This window comes from Phacochoerus africanus, chromosome 9 (assembly GCF_016906955.1).
Source record: "Phacochoerus africanus isolate WHEZ1 chromosome 9, ROS_Pafr_v1, whole genome shotgun sequence".
NCBI classification, from domain to species: domain Eukaryota; kingdom Metazoa; phylum Chordata; class Mammalia; order Artiodactyla; family Suidae; genus Phacochoerus; species Phacochoerus africanus.
The window spans coordinates 21,433,742-21,446,185 of record NC_062552.1 but is presented as its reverse complement, the minus strand read 5'-3'; the positions used below and the strand labels follow the sequence as shown (position 1 = coordinate 21,446,185).

The following is a 12,444-nucleotide window of genomic DNA, read 5'->3' as shown; positions in this document are numbered from 1 at the left end:
TTCATGCCTCTGAAGATGCACATCAAAGAGGAAGTGATCTAGTATTTAATCAACAATTCAGGAAAGCTCTTTGTTTAAGAGCAATTATTAGACACATCCTGGGGTGAAGGATGACACTAAAGTATGGCAACTGTGCAGATCTCCACAGCGAGGTGAGGACCAGTTCCCCTAAGTTGCCAAGGCAGTGATAACCAAATTTTCCTAGGAATTTCCTAGAAAGCCCCTCAACTGTAGTTAACATTCGTTTACCACTTTAATACATTAACCCATACATACTAATCATACAGTAGGATTATGCATCTGAACTCTGAGCCCAGAATGAGTCAGAATCTCACCTTGTGTTTATTCCCTTTCTCTTTACCACCATCCTGAACCCTAGGACAAGTCAGTCTGGCATAACATTGTAGACAGTTTTACTTGCTTCCCCCCAAAAGGCTTAATTAATATCTTTGGTTGTATAGTGGTTTGTTTATTAATACCCAGTTTGAATTTGTAAGTGGCCAAATTAGCAGTGAGTCTTGACTTTCACTTGTATTTGATCCAAGAGTTCTTGGGGTTTCCTTTTCTACATGGACTTAAGATGTACATGATTGGGAAAGAGCCCTGATTCCAAAGAAAGGGTGATTCTTTGGAGATGAAATACTCCTGCCAAGTTCTTTCTATGGGAAAATCTGCCTTCTAAGTAGGGTTTTGATTGCAGGAAACAGGAAGGCATTGCCAGAGCCTGGGCTCTCCTTAGGCAGTGGACAAATTAACTGAATTAATTAAAACAGTATCTCCATTGATTAATTATTTCATGGATATTCATCCTGGTAACTAAAGAGCCAGGTTGGAGAACAATCCAGTTTCTTCCTTGAGGGTAACAGCATTCTTCCCAAACTGGCTATGCTTCAATAGGGTTTGCCCCTAAGGGGAGGGCACCGTAGTCGGCAGGATTCGAACCTGCGCGGGGAGACCCCAATGGATTTCTAGTCCATCGCCTTAACCACTCGGCCACGACTACACAGCAACTGGGTCCGACCTGAGTGTAAATAGCCCTAGGGAACTTCGGCTCTCTTCAAAATGTCGCATTTTTCTCCCAGAAAGTACATTTGTGTTACATAAAGTTTTTCATTCTTTGGCATCATTTAGACAAATATTATGTTGTGGCAAATTGGTTAGTAACACTTCTCAAACTGGAAGGACTCCTTATTCTGTTGGTCTGATGGAAAGGGAGTAAGGTTTTTATTGTTTGCTTTGCAGTGAGGGAGGTTTTTAATTTGATGTAGTCTCACTTGTTTATTTTTTGTTACTTTTACTTTTGGTGTCAAATCCAAAAAATCATCAAGACTCATGTCAAGGAGCTCAAGATAAATTAAAGACTTGAATGTAAGACATTAAACCATTGGAATGAGAGAACATATTTGCAAATCATATATCTGATAAGGGGTTAATATCAAAAATATATAAAGGACTCACACAACTCAAAGGCAAGAAGACAACTCAATTTTAAAACAAGTAGATCTGAATAAATTTTTTTCCAAAGAAGACAAACATATGGCCAACAAGTACATGAGAAGATACTTAACATCATTAATCAGCAGACAAATACAAATCGAAACCACAGGGAGATATCTCACACCTGTTAGACTAGCTATTACACAAAAAGACAAGAAATAACAAGTGTTGGCAAGAATAGGGAGAAAAGAGACCTCTTGTCCACTGTTGGTAGAAATGTAAATTAGTGCAGCCACTAATGGAAAATGGTATGGAGGTTGCTCAAAAAATTTAAAAGAGAACTACCATATGATCCAGCAATTTCAATTTTGGATATTTATCCAAAGAAAATAAAAACATTAACTTGAAAAGAATATGTGTACCTCCTTGTTCACTGCAGCACTACTTACAACAACCAAGTTATGAAAACAACCTCAAGAAGAAGAAAAATAAGAAGGAGGAGGAGAAGGAGAGCGTTCCTGTAGTGGATCAGTGGTAATGAACACGACTAGTATCCATGAGGACTTGTGTTCCATCCCTGGCCAAGCTCAGTGGGTTAAGGATCTGGCATTGCTGTGAGCCATGGTGTATGTAGGGCACAGAAGCAGCTCCAATGTGGCGTTGTTTTGGCTGTGGCATACATAGGCCAGCAGCTGCAGCTCCAATTCGACCCCTAGCCTGGGAACTTCCATATGCCTCTGGTGAAGCCCTAAAAAGACAAAAAAAAAAAAGGAATAGAAAACAACCTAACTGTCCATTGACGAATGGAAAAACAGGTAGTGGTGTATATATATTCCATTCTATATAAAATTCTGTATATATGTATGCATAAAAAAGAATGAAATCTTGACATCTATGACAACATGGATAGACCTTGAGGGCGTGATGCTAAGTGAAATAAGCCAGACAGAGAAAGGCAAATATGTGGACAAATGTGTGGAATTAAACAAAAACAAACAAAACAAACCAAGCTTATGGATACTGAGAACAGATGAGTGGATACCAGAAGAGGGGTCATGGGAAGTAGAAGAAATGGAGGAAGGGGATCAAAAGATAAATACATCTTAAAACAAAGAAATTAGGGACGTATCTACTATTGAACCTTTCTAGAGAGGATAGTTTCTAAAGAGCTTCCCAAAGAGGCTGGCAACCCCCTCAACAATCTGTTTCTCAGGGTATTTTGTGAAGGAAGTGTCCTTTGACCCCTCCAGGGAGATAGTAGGGGAAGGATGAAGAAGCATCACATACGATAAATTCATTGCAAGTTTCCTATGTCTTTTAGGACATTGGGAGTCTTTCTCCACCTTATACCAAGCACACTGTTAGACTAATTCCCAGCTGTTCTAACAAACCAAATCTGGAATCTCCATTAAGTGTACCCATATGAGATTAATTTGACCCAGTTCAACACTGTGCTTCTTTTTTCCTGATCTAGCACTACCACACATATTACTCTGGTTTCTTTGGATATGAAATAGCATGATCTTGCAATTCTTTCAGTGTATAAAAATGCAATATATACTCATCCCTTGAGTCCTGCAGGCAATGAGAAGCGATGTGGGTGGGTCTTGAGAAAACTTAATTTCTCCTTACAGGGTAACTGCTTCAAGTGAGAGCTTTACCTGGCCTTTAAGTGAGGATAGGGTAGTGTTTTTGGATAGAAGATGGGCTGCTTCTGCTGGCAGGTAGAATATTTGTGGGAAGGAAGAATCATTGTATTTAAGTTTATCCAAATAGGTGAAATGCCCCCTTCTAATTCTCAGGTCCTATTCTTTCTGAAGCAGGAGGATGAGGAGGGGGAGGAGTAAAGAAAAGGAAAGGAAAGAAAGGAAAGGAAAGGAAAAGGGAAAGGGGAAAAGAGAGCTCTAGTATTTGTGGAGTGTATTCTTTAGGGCTTACCATGGTAAAAACACAGTAAAAATATAGTAAAAATGGCCTTCCTTTCTTTATTTTACATATAAAGAAACCAAGGTACAGAGTAGTTAAATATCTCAAAAATTACATAGCTAGATATTCGCAGAGTAAGATTTCAGTCCCAAAGTGTCTCTTTTTCCTGTCCTACTATGCTGATCCCTCTGTACTAATAGAAGCAGGAGGTAGCTCTGTGAGGACTCCACTGCCTATGGCATTTGTTGACATTAAGTTAGGTTATTTCTCTATTTTTTGAGTTCAGGTACTGGAGTTGAATTAGTAAAAGTTTTACTATGGTGTTCTATATTTTAAAATAATGCTATGGACATCCTTATTAGGAATTGGTGCCAACTGATGTTCTTTGCACCAAAGTCAAGATTTCATGACTTTGTAAAATAAACATACTCATGGAAGGTGAGAAACTGTGTACCTATAACAAAGGGTTTTGGGGCCCCAAGATTATATATCTGCAGGAAGCATTTTCTAATAATAGCCTCCATGCAAGGTTTGCACAAATTTTATCATTGGTAGAAATGAGAATATGCCCTTTTCCCAAATTCCTGAGGAGTTAAGATTTCTGGTTGGTTAAGATTTCTGAAAATAAGATTATAATCAGGCAATTGTCTTCAGAAGACACAGTATCAGTTAGTCTGAAGTATTAGCAACTACAGGAATACACCAAAGAAAAAAAGAAGGTGTGGGTAGGTGGGCATTTTCCCCTTCATTTTAGCAATTTGCTTTTTCAGATTCCTCAATATCTCTTGGTAACTGAAAATTCAGCTAAGAAAAAATAGATGAATATTTAGAACAAGAATAAGAATTCCAGCTATTAAGCATAGAGTCAAAAATCTCCTTAATGTGCTTTACATGTTGAAATACTAAGAATCAGTTAAAATGTGAACATATTTTCACTATTTCAAGGGCTTCATTATTAATAAGTTGTGGAAATATTAATTTATATGTATTTATGTAATATTTATAATTCATACAATTGAATTGATTTATATAAGGAAATTAATATAATGAGACAGTGCTAACAGCACTAGACAGAATATCATACACTTTTATTCTCAATAAATATTTACAAATATTTTCATTACAGTGCGGTGAGAAATAATAAGAATGTGACTATCTTAATTCTTCACTCTAGAATATATTTAAATAACTTTCAAAACTATTTTCTATTTTGGCTTTGAGTCTTTAAAATTCTATTTGAAAATTCTTGCCATCTGGTCAAGATAATTTAAAAGCAGAATGTACTTTGCCGTTTTAAACTTTAACAAGGAAAAAAGTATGTATTATTTATGACAAATATCCATATTTTAATATATGGATATATTAAAGTTTATAAAGAAAAGGTGACATGTGAATCGCGGATTCCTTGCCGACCATCCCTAAAAGGGAAACTGGAAAAGTAAATTTATTCAAAATAAAAGAAGGAAAAAGAAAGGAAAAAGCTCCAGGTTCCACCGAGATTTGAACTCGGATCGCTGGATTCAGAGTCCAGAGTGCTAACCATTACACCATGGAACCCCGCTGTCCGTGATTGTGCTACCGCTCCTCCCTGTTAGGATATATCTTCATATCTGAGCCCAAGAAGCCTTTAGAGACGCCGACATTTGCATCCCTGTTTTCGTTGTTTGCCTCCATAACAAAACGTCCTTTTTCCTGCGCAAAACCTAAGAGCAAATCGGTTTCTAGGGATAAGTGGATCAGGGCTCTTTAGAGTCCCTCTACCTTTTCTGCAGCTCGCGGACGCCTCTCGGCTCGGCCGCACTCGAGGCTGCCCAGACCACGAGGCTGGAGGCTTCAACACAGATCCTCCAAACCGCGCTCCCTCTAGCTTTGCCGGAGGAACTCCAAGACGCGCCGCTTCCGGAGTGTGTGTCCGGAATTCTCTTCTTCGAACCCAAGGGACGCTCTTGGAAGTTTTATTTCTTGACCTCTAAATTGCGGATGACTTTATTTGATGTGGTGGGCCAATCGGCCCCGGCCCTGTGGAGCGTTGCGCGGGGTGGGAAAAGCAGTGCGCCAAGAGATGCCTTCTGCTTCTCGGAAAGCTTCCACCTTGTGGAGACCAAAGGGTAAAGCACGATAAACAGGGTGAATGTTTTCAAACAGAGCTTTGTAACTTGATTCTCACTGAGAAAGCTGTGTGGCCAGCTGCTTTTACGGGGCAGCAACCTCGAGCTTCTCCCAAACTCCTCAACAGTAATGTTTTCCTGACGTCAAGCTGGGGACGTGACGTGCCCAGGACTGTTCATTGCCGCCCCAGCAGGGTGGGGAAATGGCAGGAGATGGAAGGATCCAGATTGTCAACCAGAAGGCTTGAGGAGAAAAGCAAATGTCTTCAAAGACTCGCATATGTTTAAGTTTGAACCTTCCCAACAAGAGCCCTGGAGAAGTACCGGTATTCGGTCAAGTCAATTTGTGTTGCATAAAGACGGCTGATAGATAGAAGGAACTACTTCCAGCTTGAATAGGCTGCACCTTAACTACTTCCCTGCCTCCTGTAACATCTCCTGGCAGCAGCACGTGTCTCCTCCAGGACTCCAAATCCTGCCAGACTTGCCTGCTGCCAGAAGGCCATCCCAACTCCTGGGTTCTGATTTCCTGGCATTAGAGACACCCAGATTTAAATTCTCATGAGGTTTCTGTTCCCTGGTTACCCCCCCCCCAACACACACACGCACCCCAAATATAATGCATTTCTGAAAAGATATTTATTCTAACTTCATAAATGATTCAGTTTGGTCAGATAGAGATTTCTCGAGTTGAAATCATTTTAGAATTTGGTGAGCGTTAGTCTTTTGTCTTCTAGATATCTCTGTGGCGATGAAGTTAAATGCCATTCTTAAGTAGACAGAGGTAAATTCTTGGTCTTTTTAGTTCATTGTGTGGAGCAGTAGGTGGATCTTTTCGGTTTGGAGAATTTTGTTCACATTTATGAATAATTGTCACCCCTTTATTTTCTCTGTTGTCATTTCCTGACAGACGTTGTTGGACTTAACCAGAATGATTTTTAAATTTTCTTTTCTCCTACTTTCCATCTGTCTTTTCTGTTCCTTTTCATGAAAAAAATTTCCAACACTGTCTTCCAACCTTTCTATTGATTTTTTTCCCTATCATCACATTTTTAAAAATTTCAAGAATGCTTGTTTTCTTGATGCTTTTTCAAAAATAATACCATCCTCTTACTGTCTCATAGGAGTGAAATGCTCTCATTTCTCTGAGAAATAAGAATTAAAGTAGGGATTTTTTTCCCTTCTGTTACCTACTGGTCTCTATTTCCATCACACTTTCTTCTTTCCATTTGTTTGCTTTGCTACATATCTTTCCTCAGATTTTTGGTGGCCCTTAGCAATTCAAACCTATTTAAAAGGTAGACCCCAAAACCTAATTGATACTATGAGCCCGATATACCAATAGATGGACCCATTTTAGAATGATTGTATATGACAAGCCCTTGCAATCAGGACTCCTGATATGTCCATATCTGTGGCCGGCTCAGTTTTCCCATAACAGTTTTCTCAAAGAGTAATCCTTTAACCTTCTAAATGTTTGAGATCAGAAGTTGTGTAAGCTTAGCTGTCTGTGCTTTCTGAAACAAATATAGAAAGGGACCTGGAGGTGGAGCCAATAGAGCCTTTTGCTCAAGCCACCAACATTCAATATAGCCCTTCGCCTCCACCTTTGGCTGTGCCTAGTCTCTCTAAGTTAAGAACATCTCTGTCTGGAGCATTTTAGCCCTAAAATTAAAGTCTTATCTTTGACCTCTGAGAGGGAAGGGCAATTCAGACTAATAAGCCTAAAGTTACATGTTTTTTTCAATTCCTATTAGCCTTTCCAAGTATCTGTAATATCCTTTATAGATGTTAATAACTTTGATAATTTTATAATTGTTAGCTTTCCACCTTGCAGACAGCAAGGTTTCAGCTTTATTCACTCTATTAATTTGATTACTATTTATCTAACTCCTTTCTATCTCCCAAAATGTTGTTAATAATTGTAGTATTCACCTAAATTCATGTTCCACCTTCTATAGCACAGAGCTGTCTATGGGAATAAGTTATCTAGCTATGGTCTGTATCCACCAGACAACTTACATCTCAGTATAGCCATGTGATTAGTCATAATAAACAGATTATGAATGCAAGTAACATGTTTCCCTCCAGACTTCTAAGAAGTACGGATTTTCTCAAGCCTTGGGAGATAGCAGATCCTTAAAATGGAAGAAGCTTGGGTCCCTGAATACGGCAAAAATGGGCTCCCTTTTCTTTGCTGACTCAAAAATCTACAATAGACTCTTACATGAGTAAGGAATAAATCTCACCTGCATCAGGCTATTGAAATTTGGGAAGGAAACAATGTTTCTTACCATCTGTCATTTGCTTTCCTGCTCTTTTCATCATTTTGGGGTTACATCTCTTTTAATTGCTTTTATTGTTAACTTACAAGGGTCATAAGTAAACAAAGATAAAGTCCTAGGTTTCATCACCAGAGTAAACAGCAGTGTCTTTGGAAAATGACCATTAGAATCGGATGCTTGATTACTGAGTAATATCAAAGTCTCGTATCTAGAGACTACATTTTTCTTGTTCCAGCAATAAAATCACTATTTCTGAGTCTTCCTTTTTAAAACTTAAGTAATGATGCCAGCTTTCCATCCTAGAAAAGCAAAGAAAAAAACAAAAACAAAAACAAACAAACAAAAAAACCCCACAACCATACAACCCAGAAACCGTATTAGTGATATTTTGGTGTATTTTCTCCCACCCCTATATATTTATAACGCAAAATTTTTACATAATTGAGGTCATATGGCACATGCTTTTTAAAATTCTACTCTTCATTTAGCATTATATTTTGTGCTTCCTCCCTAAGCTATTCACAACCTCTTCCGTAATATTGTTTTTAATGGCTTGGCAATATTCTTCCAGGTATATATATAACCCAAGTTATATAATCATATCCTCCCCATTGTGGAAATGTTTAATTATTTTATTGTTATAACTAAAAGTATCATAAAAATCTTTGCACATAAATGGTTTCCTTTAGTTTGCATTGCCTCCCTAGGAGAGTTTTCTCCAAAATGAGTTTACCACATTTATGGAAAGGAGTAACCATTTGCATGAGCCTCCCCAGTGGAATTTAGAAGTGCTAAAGTGCAAAGAAGGATCTTGTTTTAAGCATAAGGGGAAGGGAGCTGTGTTAGCTTCCTAGGGCTGTTTTAACAAATTACCATGGCTTAAAATAACAGTAATTTATTCTCTCACAGTTCCAGAGGCCAGAAATCCAAAGTCAAGGTGTCCACAATTTTGGTTTTAGTATCTGAAGGACAATCTATTTCAAGGCTCTCTCCTAGCTTCTGATGGTTGCTGGAAATTCTTGTAGTTCCTAGGTTTGCAGATGCATCATTCCAATCTCCACCTCCCTCTCACATGGCTTTTGTCCCTGGGTGACTGTTTTTCTGTGTCTCAAATGTCCCTCTGTTTATAAGGGCACTATTATCAGATTTAGGGCCCACCCTAATCTAGTGTCACCTCATCTTAACTTGATTGCACTGCCAAAGACTACTTTCAAATAAAGGCATATTCACAGGTACCTCAAGTTAGGATTTCAACACATCTTATTGGGTGACACATCTCAACCCACTACAGAAACAACTGTCTCTTTGCCTGCCCTAAACGAAAAGAGAAATGGGAGAGCTTTAGGTATGAGAGAGTTTGAGGGCCTCAGCCATGAAAGGCATTGTCCCACTGGTACCCGAAATTCTGAATCTACTTGATGATGCTTTTGGCAAACTACTTCGATTCTCAGAACTCAACTCTATAGCCATTCAAACAACAAAGAAAAAAGAATCTGGTTCTGCCGTGTTTCACTCACTGAATCAAGTCCCTAAACCCAGAAACAATCCTGTTAATAGAGGTAGATTTAGCCTGGCATTTATAACCTCGTGTGTTAAGAGAGATAGAGAGAATGTCCCCAAGCTGTATCTGAGTTGCTTCTCCCTATTCTGTAAGGCTCCTAGGATTTTCCTCTCTGGGAAGGTGGGAAAGGGATGAGCTTTTCCTGAGGGCATGGACATCTTTGCAGCATCTTTTTTTCTTCAGCTCTTGCACTATTCCCACCTCTCTCACCCTGCACCCGGGCTCAAGTCGGGTTCCAAACAGTTCTTTTAAGGCAGCGGAAGGGCAAAGCAATTGAAGGCCATCGAAGATCTTTCTGTTTTTTGTGTTTAACGCTGAAAGCAAACGCGACTGACTCCATGGGTTCTGATTTCCCCAAATATCCTCCAACCCTTTTCCAGCCCCGTTAGCATTTGCAGGTCTGAAGCTACTAGTACCACCCTAAGCTCCCTCTCTTTGCCGGTTTCTAACAAATAACTGTGAACTGGAACGCCGACAGTGACTCTGGTATGGAGTTCTTGAGCATGGAAATTCAAGTCTCTTGTCTCAGAATGGGTCTTTGAACTCCATATTTCTCTACTGAATTTCAGTTTACTGTGGACGACTTATTTCAAGTGTGAGAAGCCCTGAGTGGACATAGGAAATCCTTTGTTGCTAGACCTAGTAGTTGTGTACTCAAATAACTTTCACCCTGTCTTGATGCATAGTGATTAAATGACACGCCAGACGCTGTACCTTTAAAGATGTTAACAAGAAGTTTTCTGCAGCAGGTAGTCGTGGCCGAGTGGTTAAGGCGATGGACTTGAAATCCATTGGGGTTCCCCCGCGCAGGTTCGAATCCTGCCGACTACGGTTTTACCCATACCAAGGTCTCCAGCGAAATCAAACACACCTGCGTTCTAGCTTTGCTTACCCTGAATTGCTCCTTACCTGCTCCCCTGGGGTCTAATAACCTGCCCACCTCCCAGCCCCCCTCAATCCAGAGACTCATGTCTGAGGCTTGACTTCCTGGAGGAGTGAATCTACTACGTGTGGACCTAGCATTTATCCCTATTTGAAAAAGACAATTTCTTTTTCCTCAATTACAAGACAGGCCAACTTGGATTCTCTCAGCATCAAAGTCAGATTCCATCCTCTCCTGGGGGTGGAGAAGCTTTCATTGCTACTATCTGTTCTGCGGAACTCAGGATTTATAAAAACGATATTTACTCTAACAGCTACTATTTTTGGACCCTTACACGCCCCAGGTACTGAATTGGCATTACATGCATTATCACTTAATCACCAATATAACCCTATCAGGTAGATAATATTAGCACCATTTTAAAAATGAGGAAACAGAGAATAGACTTGCACAACACTGCACAGTAAAATGGATTCTAAACCATTACCTTTCTTAAATGTTGATATGAAGTCATTTTTCACAAGTACTACAGGGAACACATTTTTAGAATCAGTGGTTAGCAGACTCAGTTCTGTGTAGTTTATGGGATTTAAAAATAGAAAATGAAAAACATCAGTTAGGGGAAAGCTCACCAATTTGGTAGCACAATTTTCTGCTAGTGCTCACTGGGTTCAGTGCCTTTGTCTTGCAGCTTAAAGACTCCAGGGGGAAGTTCTCTAGTGTCAGCCTTCTCTTCCTATCTCCAGCACATTCAGTGACCAAGAACATTCATCTGGGCCTTACAGTCAATTCAGGAAACAAAAAATAAATTCAGAGACTCAGTACTTTGATTCCCAGCAGAAGAAAGTGGGAAGAAAAAGTCCAGGTAGGAGCAGAAAACTTGAAAAACAAAAAGAAGGAGGAAGAGGAGGGGGTGGAAAAGAGGAGGAGGAAGGCTAAGAGATGGAAAGGATGGAGCAGAAGAGATGCCAGCAGGGTGCTAAATACAGGAATGTCCTCGTCCCTCCTGGATACTCATATTCTGAGCTTCCTTGGTCACAGAAGCCCCTCGATGCCTGTCTCTTGTTCTGACCATCATCTTTTCACCATCTCCACTCTTTGAAATCAGCCCCAGATGTCAAAGCATTTCTAAAGCTCACCTCTTCTACAAAGGCACTTAGATTGTTTCCAGTTTGGACTATTATAAATAGTCCTGCCATGAATATTTTCCCTTTTTAAATTTTTTATTACAGTTGATTTACAATGTTCTGTCAATTTCTGTTGCACAGCAAAGCAACCCAGTGACTATTCTTATATATACATTTTCAGTGAATACAAACAGGGATTTTTGCTGGGTGGAGATACTGCTGGATGGAATTGCAGAGTCATAGTAATTGTGTATGTTCAAGTTTTAGCGCATAGGAGTTCCCTTGGTAGTGCAGTGGGCTGTGGATCTGGCATTGTCACTGCTGTGGTTCCAGGTGGCAGCTGTGGTTCATGTTACAATCCTAGCCCCGAAATTTCCCCATGCTGTAGACATGGCCAAAAAAAGATTTAGTATGTAATGTCAAAACACTTTTGCAAGTGATCAAACCTATTTACATCTTTATGTGCAAGAGAATCCAGTTTGCTCCACATTCTTTATAAGGCTTGGTATTGTTTGTCTTTCATTATTTTAACACTTCTAGCATGTAAAGAGTTGTGATGATTAATTTTTTGTGTTAGAATTCTGGGCCATGGTGCCCAGATATGAAGTCAACAGTTACTCTGTGTTTCTGTGATGTTGCTATGAAGGTGTTTTGGGATGAGATTAACATTTAAATTAGTGGACTTTCAGCAAAGTACACTGCCCTCCATAATATGGATGGGTCTTATCCAATTGCAAAATTAAAATAAAAGATTGGCCTTCCTTGAAAGAGGGAATTCTGCCAATAGATAGCCTTTAGATTTGAACTGTAGCATCAGCTCTTCCTGGGTCACCAACTTAATGCCCACTCTGTAGATTGGTGCTTTCTTGCCTCCGTAATAGCATGAGGCAATTCCTCAAAATAAATCTCCTTCACACGTCCTATTGGTTTTGTTTCTCTGGGAAGCTCTAACATAAAAGTAATGGAATCTTAATCATTTTACTTTTGGAGTTCCCATTGTGGCACAGTGGAAATTAATGTGACTAGGAACCATAAGGTTGCAGGTTGGATCCCTGACCTCGCTCACTGGGTTGAGGCTCTGGCTTGCAGTAGAACTGTGGTTATAGGCTGAAAGTGC

General features: G+C 39.6%; 3 non-coding genes across 3 annotated transcripts; 1 reads left to right on the top strand and 2 right to left on the bottom strand.

Annotated features, from left to right (window-relative positions):
- Window positions 1-921: 921 nt before the first annotated feature.
- Window positions 922-1,003, bottom strand: TRNAS-AGA (transfer RNA serine (anticodon AGA)). Its single transcript has one exon. It is a non-coding gene; the product is annotated as a tRNA-Ser (tRNA).
- A 3,845-nt stretch (window positions 1,004-4,848) lies between these two features.
- On the bottom strand, window positions 4,849-4,920 carry TRNAQ-CUG (transfer RNA glutamine (anticodon CUG)). The gene has a single exon. It is a non-coding gene; the product is annotated as a tRNA-Gln (tRNA).
- A 5,146-nt stretch (window positions 4,921-10,066) lies between these two features.
- Window positions 10,067-10,148, top strand: TRNAS-UGA (transfer RNA serine (anticodon UGA)). Its single transcript has one exon. It is a non-coding gene; the product is annotated as a tRNA-Ser (tRNA).
- The last annotated feature ends 2,296 nt before the right edge of the window (window positions 10,149-12,444 follow it).